At 37.4% G+C, this 13,175-nt stretch overlaps 1 long non-coding RNA gene across 1 annotated transcript; it reads right to left on the minus strand.

Annotated features, from left to right (window-relative positions):
- Positions 1-859: 859 nt before the first annotated feature.
- On the minus strand, positions 860-7,183 carry LOC103466376 (uncharacterized). Its single transcript, XR_014087851.1, has 3 exons — positions 3,266-7,183; positions 2,292-2,380; positions 860-2,219 (listed from the first exon to the last, which is right to left on the minus strand). It is a non-coding gene; the product is annotated as an uncharacterized LOC103466376 (long non-coding RNA).
- Between the last annotated feature and the right edge of the window lie 5,992 nt (positions 7,184-13,175).

Consider the following 13,175-nt stretch of genomic DNA (forward strand, 5'->3'; position numbering starts at 1 on the left):
GATTGCTATAGTAATAATCATACAAGTCACAATAAAATTGATAAAATAATTATTTAAGAAACCAATGTAAGTTATATATCTTTACTGCACTGTTTATAATTAAATGAAGGTAATTAATAAGCAAACTTACCACCAGTTAGCAGCACTTAGCAGCCTTCGTCCCCCCGGGCTCCTTTTGTGACACACATTTCATTTCCTTCAGTTGTTATCCCGTTGTGTTGTTGTCTAACTCGGACTAGGACGTCACCAGCTTGAATTTACCAAAATTTGTAACTATTGTCAAGGCCCTCTCTACTTTTAAGGCATTATGCGAGCAAAAATGGCGAATTTGAACAGCGTCTGTTATCTTCCGTGCTTCAAGTTTTTTCTTCTCTTTGTGGCATTTTTTAAATAAATGAAAATGTGCAATACCGCCACCATCTGGTCTGGGGTATGAACTGGAGCTAATGCCGTTGATTAAAAGGTTTTACATCACACATCTGAAAATTGATTGGATACTTTCTTAAAAATTACATCATGATTATCCTTTTTTTATTGTATGCAATTTTAATAAATAGTAAAAGATTATTAAGGCACTTAAAAATTCATACATATTCATATTTTGTTCACTTAAAGTACACTTTTATTTAATATATTAAAAGTGTATTTTGGTACAATTATGTTTAAGTGTCTTTAAAGTACTAATTTCGAAATTGGTACAAGTGTATTTTTCGTATACTTCAGATATACTTATAGGTAGTGCACTTAATAATTAGTATACTTGAAGTGTACTTTCACAAATTTAAGTGTTTGAAGTATACTAAAGTATACTTTTTTTTCACCTGGGTACAATTACTCCTTCAGATAGATTGAAGACAAATAAGAGTACAGAGTATTTATTTAAATGTATGAACGACAAATGTATTTCATTTTAAATATAGAAACTTAAAGGCACACCCTTTCCTTTGTTTGCTTCCTGAAATTAGTAGAGCAAAGATCTCATTTACATTATAAGCAAGCGACAATTGGAAGGCGAATTAGCAGGTGGAAATAATTTTAGGGAAAAGCGCTCCGATTTCTGTGCAGGTCTCCATGTATCCGTCTTTTAACAGTATAGCAGAGCTGTTGCATCTCACAACCTCCTTCCTCCCTTCCTCAGTTCTCACCCCCCTCCTCCCCCCAGCTGTTCATAATAGCCAGCTCACCGTTTCTCCAGCAAGGTGGCTTTTAGCCAGTGATTGACTGTCACTTTCCCCAGCGGTGGGGGCTGGCGGAGAACAACGTCCCTCCCTGTCTGAGTGTATAGGAACCATGGAGAGGTTACACAGGGGTGTATCAGATACAGTATGTGCTCCCGAGCCTTGAAGAGCTGGTGGTATCAGACAGGAGCTGTCTCTGATCTCAAACCTGCAGAGTCTTGCAAATCTAAAGAGATGTGGCTTTCATTCTTTCTTTCTGATTTTTTTCCCTCCTCTTTCTCCTGTGACTCTTAAATGCAGGCTTTCATATGGATGAGTCAGATCAGCAGCGCACATTTAAAAATCAAAACAGTTTCTCTCTCTATGGGTCCCCAAATCCCCTTGTCTTGTGTTGCAAGCAATCACTGTGTGAATATGTAATGTGATTCAATGGTTTTAGAGCTCCATTTGTTGCATATAGCTGCATAAGACCAGTCATCAGCAAATGGCCAAACAAATCATTTTCTTAAGTCATTTCTCCTCTGATTTTTAATGACCGCAAAACATGTTTTAAAGACCTAGCAGCAAAAAAGGTCTCAGGTAAAAACAGCAGAGGGGGAAAGAAAAGGAGTGAGTGCTGCTGTTGTTAGTCATCTGTGATCCTGTCACTCAGTGCTGCTGCGGCATAGGGTCTGCTTCCTGTTAACAAGATATGTTTACAGCATCAGCACTGGGCTCCCACCGTCTGCGGGTTTGTGCGTTTATGCTCCCTGTCACTCCCGAAGATTGACACGTCCACATGTCTGTTAACCATTAACTGGTCAGGAACTGCCATCTTTTTGAGGAGACAGATAGTGACAGGATCCCTGTTCCTCCACGGCGCTTCCTGGCTGAGGCGGACCTTCCTTTGTCGGCGTGCGGAGGGAGGCGTGCGTCTAACCATTAACTGTATTCCTGACGCCGGGCCTTACCACTGGGGTGACAAATCGCAGAAGTCCCTGCAGAACTTTTAGGATGGATAAATATTAACCCCATCTCAGCTGGGGCTCTTCCTCCATCGGCCTGCAGATAAATGAAGAGTTGCTGATCGTTCCATCACCATCAACTTCTCCTTCCTCCCACTCATTCACTCACAGAGCTTGCGTCTCCTCAGGCACTTTTGACAGTGTGGTGTCTTGTAAAGGAGGAAGAGATTGATATGAAGAGAGGTTCATGTGCTGCGCCTGGGTACAGATGAGAGAATGATAATTTATGGACTCATCACTTTGCGGGTCATAAAAACACCTTTTTTTTTTAACAAAGAAAAGCCCTCAAAGAAATTATCATTATGAACGAATGCAGAAGAGTGATTGAAGTTGAACAATCACTTAAATCGAGCCGGCACAATCAAGGGTTTTAATTCACGGAACAGCTTCTCTACATTTGTGTCTTTTTTCTTCCAGTACAGTAGTGCGCACATTTTATATATATATATATATATATATATATATATATATATATATTTTATTCATGCAGTGCCTTGGAAAAGTATTCATACCACCTTAACCTTTAAACATTTTAGTACTCTAACACCACAAATGTAAGTGAAATTTAAAGTGATTGCATGTGTCACATCAACAGTGTGTGACTGCCAAGTGGAAGAAAAATCAAACATAGTTTTCAAAATACTAAGCAAATAAAAATGTGTCAGTTTTGCATGCAGTTGTATTCACTGCCTTTGCAAGACAATGGAGATCTGCTGACAGAATCACTCTACGTACAAAACTTGATGTGTTGCAAGAAGAAAGCCAGCACTGAAAGAAAAGCATAAGTTCTGTTTGCCACAACCAACACGGTGGACGCACCAAGCATGTGGAAGAAGGTTGCTTCGGACGAAACCAAAATTAAATTTCCAGGTTTGCATGTGTGATGGCCAAATCCATGGCCACACTCTGAAGTCGGTAACTCTTTTATGCACAATTAATTTTTTCATTTAAACACAACACTTTAGTTTCAGTAAAACATTTATTAGTTGATTTGGATGCATTTGTTCTTTATGTTGGCGCGCACATTTAGTTAACATGTGTATTTATATCAACTTAAGTTTAATTTGTTTGCTTGTGACTGACCTTTTGTTTGTGTTTTGCCGGTACTTACCTGCCGTGGAGTGGCCAGACAAAGGATGGGGGCCATGGCTCAGCAGGCTTAAATGCTGATTGGACTACACCACTAGTTCCTGCTGGCAGGGGAAATTTGTAGTTTCTTTGTTTAGATAAGTTTTGTATTTAAGTGAATATTAGTATTTAAACTTTAATATTTTTGATTTTCATTTTGTGAGTCTTTAGTTTAGCCAAACTTAGCTGTACTGTTATTTGTTTTTGTGTTTGTAATTGTATTCTGTTTAGTTACCCCTATTGTGTCTTAATTGGTTTGATCAGCCATTATATAAAACCTTGTGTGTCATTTCTTTGTTAGGTCAGTTATGTTTGTTTGTTAAGCCAGTTTGTTCACATTTTTGCCTGAGTTCAGTTTTGTTTCTTTGCCCTCTTTTATGAGCTCAGTTCATCTTTTTGTCATTTTATAATCTTTGGGTTAAAATAAAAAACCCAATTTTTCTAATTAATATCCTATGACTCCTCTTGGTTTTAACTCGGTCCATCACAGCATGCAAAATTGCTAGGTGGTGGTAAAAAATCAACAGTGTGTTTTACCCAGAACACACAGGACGTAGTAAATGTGTTGAAGGCGCTCTGGTCAGACGAGTTCAAACTGAATGTGTTTCGGAATCTAACACAACACAGTTCCCTGACCAGACAGAAACATGGTGGTGGCAGCATCATGATTTTTTTAAAGGCTCTGCACAGACACAGTGAAGCTGGTCAGAGTTGATGTGAAGAAGGAAGGAGCTGCTTATAGAGCAATCCTGGAAAAAGAAGAAGAAGAAGAAAAAAAAAAAGACAAACCCCCAAATAAATGCTGCAGTCACTGAGGGCAAAAGGGGGATCTGCAATGCATTGAACCCAGGAGGTTGAATACAAATGATTTCTTTCTTTTATAACTTGGAAAAACATGCATCATTTTCCTTCCACTTCCCAGTTTTGAGCTGCATTATGCTGGACTATCACATCAAATTACAGTAAAACAAAATGAAATTTGTATTTGTAATGTGACAAAATGTGAAAAAGGGGGCCATGAATTCTTTTGCACAGCACTATAATTTACTGTATTCGTAATCATTGTGGTTTTAACACCTTCAAAATATTTTCCCCCTCCTTCCACCAGATCATAAGAGGGTAAAAGACTCAACTGTTGCCTCCATCATTAAAACCTGCACCCCTTCATGAAGTCTATGCACCTCTGTTGCGTCTCGGCGCCCGTTCTGTAATGGCCGTTCACACCCCAAATGGACTGAAGGCCTTTCATGTGTCCTGAACAGTACACTCCTCTCATTATGGCCCATAGTTATCACACATCAAATGGCCTCATTATTTTCAACAAGGAAAGGAGCGCAAGTGTGTGACCAGTTGGAGCTACAAAGTAACTTCCAAGTTCAAATAGTAAAAAAAAAAAAAAAAAAAAAAATCAGCACTTCGACTTGTACTATACAACTATACAACCAAAAGGCTGCAGAGATGAAAGGTACTGTGTGTATCCCCTGTCTGGTGCGATTATTAAAAACAATAAAATATGAACCTTTGTTTTTCAATTGAACATTTTTAAGCATGTAAGAAGCCAAATGCGTGAGTGTGAATATGCTGTGCAAGATTAACATTTAACCCAAGCGCATCTGAACACAACACTCCATAAATGGATTTGCACAATCTGACCGTTAAAGTGCACCAACAAGGTTTAGATTTCAGAGCGACCGTTGCATCAGCTCTCAGCTGAATTATGCCTATTTATAGTTTTCAAAGCATTTTACATCATTTACATAAAAAGGTCTAATTTAATATAAGCTGACAACAATTTGACAAGGCAAGATCAAAGGTTAAGCTAACACACAATAGCTGTTAAGTCTATTAGCATGGAAATGAATGCAACACCTCCTAATAGCCTGTTGTCATACCTACAGTGAACAGCCTAAATAAGTTGCAGTGAAAAAAATGAAAAGGAAAAAAAAAAAATCACAAGGGCCGTACTTGATAAGACATACTCGTGTTTCTATGACAACATCCATGGCTCAAGCTAAGAATGCAGAGATTTGGATAATCGTTGTCACTGTGATGCATTTAATGTTTGTGCTTGGACAATAATGCTTGTTTAATGTCCAAAGGGCCGCATCCCATTGAGAAATTCAAAATGACTGCAGGGATGAACGACACTGAGCCGCATGCAACACGTTCCCCTTTCAGCGTGGTCTTATTTAGAAAATTAATAGAACTACTTGCACAGGTGCGAGATGCATGTCTCACACACTGAAATAGTTCAATGGTGACGGTTTTTTTCTGTACCAGAGGAAAAAAAATCTCGACATTGTTTCCATGTTAATTTATTGGTATCTAAAAATAATACAAGTTAATTATTTTTTTTAACTAACTGGCATTATATAATCTAATTATTTTAACAGCGCTGTACTATAATGATGATCATATTGAATTTCATCTGTATGTCACATTGTAACTATTGCATTGGAATACATTTTCCTTATGTGACTTCAATACTACTGCCTATGAATAGGATCTGGACCTAAAAAGCCTTTAAAATAGCTTTGATGCAATGTGGAGTCACTTAAAATAACTGAATTACGGGTAGAGCTTTAAAAATAAGTGACAACAGATTTTAAAAAAAGATTCCCCACAACAGGACCTGCAAACCGAATGAAACAAATCTGACAATGAGCTGGAGAAAAACGCCTTCAAATTTTACCCAGGATAAATAATTCAAAACGTACTTTACTCACGCAAAGTTGAGAATTTCATTTGTTGGTGTCTGTTCATAAATAGGTCTTGCTGTTGGCAAAGCTGCAATGAATCAGTGAGAAATGAGTCAAGTAGAAGTAATTTAAAGATTTATTGTTTTTGACCGCTTGCTTCAGATTGTACATTTTACTTGCTGGATTGCTTTGGTAATATACGGCATACTCACAGTGGACCAACATTGTTTTGTGGTGAATGTGATAATGACTTTCAAGCTGTTAGCCTGCAGTTTCATCACATTTTATCCCTTTAATGACTATAATTGCCTCTCGAGGTGATATATTGATATTGGCCAAGCTCCTACGGGCTGTGTGTTATTTCATTGTGTTACTCTGAGTGTTAACAGACAGCAAAAAAGCCCGTTTGACCTTGTGATGAAGCAAGAATTTTCTCATGCGCTGAAGAAGCCAAACAGACTGTCATTTTGCACAGTGAGCGGTCCCTGAGTACAGTCAGCACATTGATTTGTAATAAAAAATATCTGCTCACTACTTATAGCTAATGGATATTGATTTCAAGTCATTCATACAGGTTGAATAGTTGTAGTTTTAGTTTTTTTTGTTTGTTTAAATAATTTTAAGTATCTTCACAATGTTTCAGACATGTTTAATTTGTGATCTGGTTCTGATAACAGAAAAGTCTTTTTTTTTTTCTTGTGAGAACTGATATAGTACTAGTGCCCTCTGCTGTTCACAGCATAGAACTATCTTTTCCTAAGAGTTTTGATTTAGTAATAAGTCAAAGGGGAGTACAGCTTGTGTTCTTCTCAGTGCAAATTATCTCAAGATCAACTTTAGAATGTGAAGAAGATTTAAAATAACTTTCTGGGTCTTTGGTCATGACTAATCAACAATTACATTAACTTTTCATCAGAAATAATTCAGTCCATTAATGCAAAAGTTATATATTCTACAAATTCATTGCAGTGTTATATTTCAGGTGTTCATCCATCCATCCATTTTCTTTCACCCTTGTCCCTCAGTGGGGTTGGGAGGGTTGCTGGTGCCCATCTCCAGCTAACGTTCCGGGCGAAAGGCGGGGTACACCCTGGACAGGTCGCCAGTCTGTCGCAGGGCAACACAGAGACACACAGGACACACAACCATGCACACACACACTCACACCTAGGGGCAATTTAGACAGACCAATTAACCTAACAGTCATGTTTTTGGACTGTGGGAGGAAACCGGAGTACCCGGAGAAAACCCACGCATGCACAGGGAGAACATGCAAACTCCATGCAGAAAGACCCCAGGCTGGGAATTGAACCCAGAACCTTCTTGCTGCAAGGCAACAGCTCTACCAACTGCGCCACTGTGCAGCCCTATTTCAGGTGTTCATTTCTGTTAATTCAAATGATTATGACTTAGAAATCACAAAAACCCAAAACTCAATTTCTTAAACATTTTAAAAATGACAAAAGAAACAAGACAAAATATAGCTAACCGAAAGCATTTCCACATTGTATATGCGCTCAATACTCGGTCAGGGCTTCTTTTGTATAAATTACTCCATCAACACAGTGAAGTCTGTGTCTCTGCTGAAACGTAAAGGAAGCCCAGGTTGCTTTGATAACGACCTTCAGCTTGTCTGCAATGTTGTGCAGGAAACCCGGCAGGTTGCACTGAGACATTGACTTGCAGTATTCACTCCTCCAGGACGAGCACATATAGAGACAGTAGGCAATCGCTTGGACTGCGTCATTGACTTAAAAACCCTTATGACGACCATTCATGTAGCAAATGTAAGGGGGAGGAAAAACTCCCCTTTCAAATGAAGAAATCACCTCCAGCAGAACCTTCCTGAGTGCGAGTGGCCATCTGCCATGATCGACTGGGAGTTTCAGAAGACAGAGCAGAAGAATACACATAAGAGAAACAGAAGAACTGATGTAGGAGTAATTTCTATGTTCATCAGAAGTAAAATGCTAGAAGCAGGAGTTGGACAAAGTTTAATTGTTGGCAGCGGTATCTCAGCCGATACCCTCCTCCAGGAAGGCAGCACAACCAAGCAAAATGCCAGACCAGGAGTAGTTTCTATGGAGAGAAAAAAACAAAAAACAGAGAAATTAGCAGCTTAAATTATAGCAAATCATGCAAGTCGAGGAGTAATAGAAGAAGAAAGTCCTCCGGCAGCCTGTAACAGCATAACTACAGAGAGCTCAGGATAATCTCAGTCCTTAAAATGAGCCATGAAATAGGCAGAGCCAAGGAGAACCAGCTTTCTAGACTGTTCCCCTCCCCCACCTCTGTCAGATACGGCCGTACACTCTTAGATTGCCATTCACATGAACAAACAGGAATCTGTCGGACAGAAAAAAATCACTGGAGGTAGATAGAAACTTCGCACTCAAGGAATTTGGATTTTGAACCTCTCCAATCTCACACCGTGATTTCCGATTGAAGCGTTGGACCACTGAGAAACAGCCCAGTCCCTTTTTTCTCCTTATGCAGGTTAAGATGCTTCTGATGCTGTTTCTGCTTCACCAGTGGCTTAACCAAAAGGAATCTCCCCCAAACTCTTAAATAAACATATCTTTATAGACCTCTCAAGGCTACACTCAACCCTGTTGCTTGTACTTTTCTTTCAAAGGTTTGCCTTCCATCAAACTTTCCATTAATACACTTACACATTACACAGCACTCTGTAAAGAACGAACATCGTTACCAGTGACCCTTTGTGCCTTACCCTTCTTGTAGGAGGCTTCTGTAATTGTCTGTTGGATTACAGTCAAGCTAGTTTACCTCAAACAAGGGTTATGTTGTAAAACTATATATGCATAAAGTGCTGTTTTTGTTTGGTGCATGAAATATACAAGTGTGTGTAATTAACCTACATAATAAATGAGTTTCGCTTTTTAAATTATGTAACTGAAAAAAAAATAAAAATAAATAAATAAAAAACTTTTGATGATACTCTGACATGTAGAGATGGACCTGCTTGCCACACTGAAAACATATTTTATTCAATTCATAAAAAAAACGACATAAAGTTGTTTTCCTCACCTCACATTTACACTCTACTTTATGTTGATAAATCTCCAGTGAAAGTGGTTGTAACGTGACGAAATGCTAAAAGTTTACAGGACTATAGCTTTACAATCCACTGTACAAATGAGTGGAGTCGAGTACAATCTCTATATCGATTTTCCTCTAATAACGGGCATAAAAATGCAAAACAACAACAAAAAAATAATATGAAAATATTAATCATCTTTTATATGTTCTGTTTTCTCACTACAAAAATAAACTGAACCCTAGGTGAAACACTTTCATTGTACAACATTTGCAGACATGTGCTGTGGTTGCTAAGCAAACAGTGACTAATAATATCTACATGGAAGAGGTTTGCATTAGTGCAGCAAGCCAAAGCACAGCATGTCTCAGTCTCTACCAATCTAAAGACAATGAAGGTTCACCACACTGTAATTACACAACAATGAATTTGTCAGTCACCTCTCATACATATGAATGAGGGGGGACGGATAAAGGTGTTCGGTCTAAATTTGCCAGGGTTTTTTTGACGTGAGAGCGAGAAAAACGGCCCGGCATCACATTCAACCTATCAAAATCTCCCGAGGGAGAGAATTTCTAAGCTTTTGTGTGTCAGTCTTTCTCTGTCATGACTGGATATGTGCAGCATGTAGAGGGCGTAGAGGGGTAAGAGACAGACGTAACAGGTTTAGATGTTTTACTTAAAAAAAAAAAAAAAAAACATATGGCAAGAATTATAGAGGCTGAAGTTGTTGGCTTTGCCTGTCAATAGCAAGAAATTACATGTGGTTACAGAAGAAAGTAAATACACCCAATTTTCTCCATTAAAAGGTCTTACACCACCAGAAAAGAAAAAAAAAATATTTTGTTGGTTGCAAGCTTAGATACATAAAATAATGAAGAAAAAGCATGAAATCGGATTCTGCGTGAATAGGCATCCATCTATTTTGTAAAGGGGGTCTGCTACCTGTGGCTCGTTGAACCTTTCACAATAACTGGCTAAAAATAATAATGAGCCAACTCATGTTTTTTTTTTAATATACAATGAATCCTGAAAGTATTCACAGTATTTTACTTTTTCCACATTTTGTTATGCTACAGCTAGTTTTACTGCAAATTGTATTCATTTCTTTTGTCAAAATTGTACATAAACACCCAGATATGATGACGACCTCCTGGTTCCAAGCTTCTTCCATTTACTAATGATGGAGGCCGCTGAACTCATTGGGACATTCATAGCAGCATAAATATTTTTGGTTCCTTCCCCAGATTTGTGCCTAAAAACAGTCCTGTCTCAGAGGTCCCCAGACAATTTCTTTGATTTTATGCGTGGTGTTTGACCTCTGACCTTAACTGTCCACTGTGCGGCCTTATATTAATAGGTGTGTGCCTTTCAAAATCAAGTCAAATCAACTGAATTTTTCACTGGTGGATTCCATTTAAGTTGTAGAAACATCTCAAGAATGATCCTTAGAAACCATTACATCATCAACAAAGTATGAAGCAACGGTTATGAATACTTATGTAAATGTTATTTCTTGGCCTTATACAGTACTTTTAAATTTGCAAAAATCTCAAAAGTTTTTTTTTCCATATTGTTAAAATGGGGTATTTGTAGAATTTTGAAGACAGAGATTAATTTACTACAATTAATAATAAGGTTGTAACATAACAAAATGTGGAAAAAGTCAATACTTCTTAAATGCACACTAGATATAAGTGAATTTCCCCAACAGAACGATACTAAACATACCAGTGACATCATCTAGATATCTTGATATACTTTTCTATTTGTCTTGAATAATGTTTCACAAATATATAGACACACACACACGCGCACACACGCATGCACACACACGCACACACACACACAAACATTTATTGTCAGAAATGTTTATTAGAGAAACACTTTTGATTAAAAAAAATGTTTTATCCTCCCCATCAGGAAAAAAAAAATATGTTCCACCATCAGAACCCCACCCCACTCCTACCAAATATTAAATTATTTTAATCTACATTTTTTTGTGAGACTTAGTTGTTTATTTTATTTTTTAATTAATGCTGAACTGTAATTGAAAATAAAGTGCATTGTTAAAGATTAGCTAAAATGTTCACAAAATGTTTGCACATGTTTTTTCAAGTCAGTTTTAATGTTTTTTAAAATGTGATATCTGAATAAAATGTATCTACATACTTCTTAATGACACTTAAATCTTAAAAACTAGCGTTGTTCACATTGCATTGGAGTCTGCGCTGCATTTTAACTGTTATGTTTTTTTCAGTGGAAGTTGTACTGCTTCTCTTTGACCAGGAAGTGGTGCTTAAGCACCTACATATAATTACTGGGGATAATAAACGTCCTTCTCCCTATCTTATATAGAATATTCTTCATATCCAACCTATAGCGTTTAAGACCCAAGACGTGAAACAGTATGGAGCTTTTTTTTTTGTCAATGTAGATCATATCTTTTATCTTAGGATGTTTCTAAAACATGCAGGAACCAGTTTCTGTATCAGCATATGTCTGGACCCTTATTTTAATATCAGAAGGGGAAAAAGGGTAAATTAATACCATTACACTCCCATTACACTGTTGCATATTTGAGTGTCGTAAACAACCACTGGCTTTTGTAAAAATTTCTCAAGCATCATAGTACTGTACACTAATGCTTATGGTTCAGCAGAGAGATCTCTAGGTAAACCGGGAAGAGTTTCTTGGAAATGTGATGAAATTCTCTGGCATGAACATCACAACTTTGAGAGGGCATATAAACAAATGAAAAAAATATGTGCAAATTTGATACAGTATTTACGCAAATGCTACTCAAATGTTACAATAATGGATCCATTATCTGTACCCATTTGTTCATGCAGGGTCCCTGTCTCCATTGGCCATTTTGTAAGAGACAAGGTACACCATAGACAGGTTACCAGTTCATCACAGGGCAACACAGAGGCATATAGGACAAACAACCATGCACACATTCACACCAAGAGGAACAAATTACCCTGGCAGTCATTTATTTTGCACTGTGTGAGGAAAGTGGAGTACCCGGAGAGAACCGACGCATGCACAGGGAGAACATACAAACTACATGCAGAAAGATCCAAGGTAAGTATTTGAACCCAGGGCCTTTGCTGCAAAGCAACAGTGCTTCAAACTACACTACTGTGCATCAATCACCTTACAATAATCAATTATCATGTCAAAAATCCACAGACATGCTAAACTACGCAAAAAATAAAATAAAATTTACTCACCTCAACATTTCAAATGCTTAAGTTGGCTCTAATTGATGGCAGTTCAGCACGTACCTATAGGATAATGTAGGCACGTAACCTCTTTCCTGATAAATCTAGTTAAAAATGAACTAATGACCTGGGATCACTTTCAAATTGTGACCCTATTTTATTATATAGAAGATTTGACTTCTATTCTGAAATGTTTAAATCATTATTATATATTGAAAACAGGAAAACAGCAAAATCACATAAAAAATTACTGAACTTTGATGCAGTAAAGGATAATTTTCCACTCTGTATCCCAAGACACATTCAATATTCAAAGGTTTTCTACTGATGTTAAGTTTTTCTTTTTGTTTTCTTTGAGCATACTTTTATGATGTGTTGTTTATGGAGACATTCACAAACAAAATTGCTATCAGTGACCCACAAACATGTCAATGAAAGTCCCCAAGAAAATATAAAAGCAAAAAAAATAAATAAATAAAAAAAGACAGTTACAAACGACATGGATAATTGCCAAGAACAAAATTAACACATTAACAGTTCAACTCTATATTCAAAACAGTACACAGAAGTTCATATGTTTCATTACATTTTAATAGCAGCTGAAAAGCTTCTGCTAATGTATTTTTACACCTTTGTTGTCTTTTGAGTCTGTTTTTTGTGTCTCTTTGTGGTAATGACCATTTAGTTGTGGTCCTTTTGCATATGTGTCCACTTTGAATGATCTCAGACAAGACCAAATTGACCTGCTTGTAATGTAACGCAGGAGGAAATTCAGTTTGTCTGTTCCCTCTATCTTTAGTGGGCAGATGTAATCGATCTACCTTCAAACTCACAACATGAAAACGCTCAGATACAATATCCTCCTCCTGATGAAGGAA

The sequence above is a fragment of the Poecilia reticulata genome, chromosome 1, assembly GCF_904066995.2.
Source record: "Poecilia reticulata chromosome 1, P_reticulata-male-v2, whole genome shotgun sequence".
Taxonomy (NCBI): Eukaryota; Metazoa; Chordata; class Actinopteri; order Cyprinodontiformes; family Poeciliidae; genus Poecilia; species Poecilia reticulata.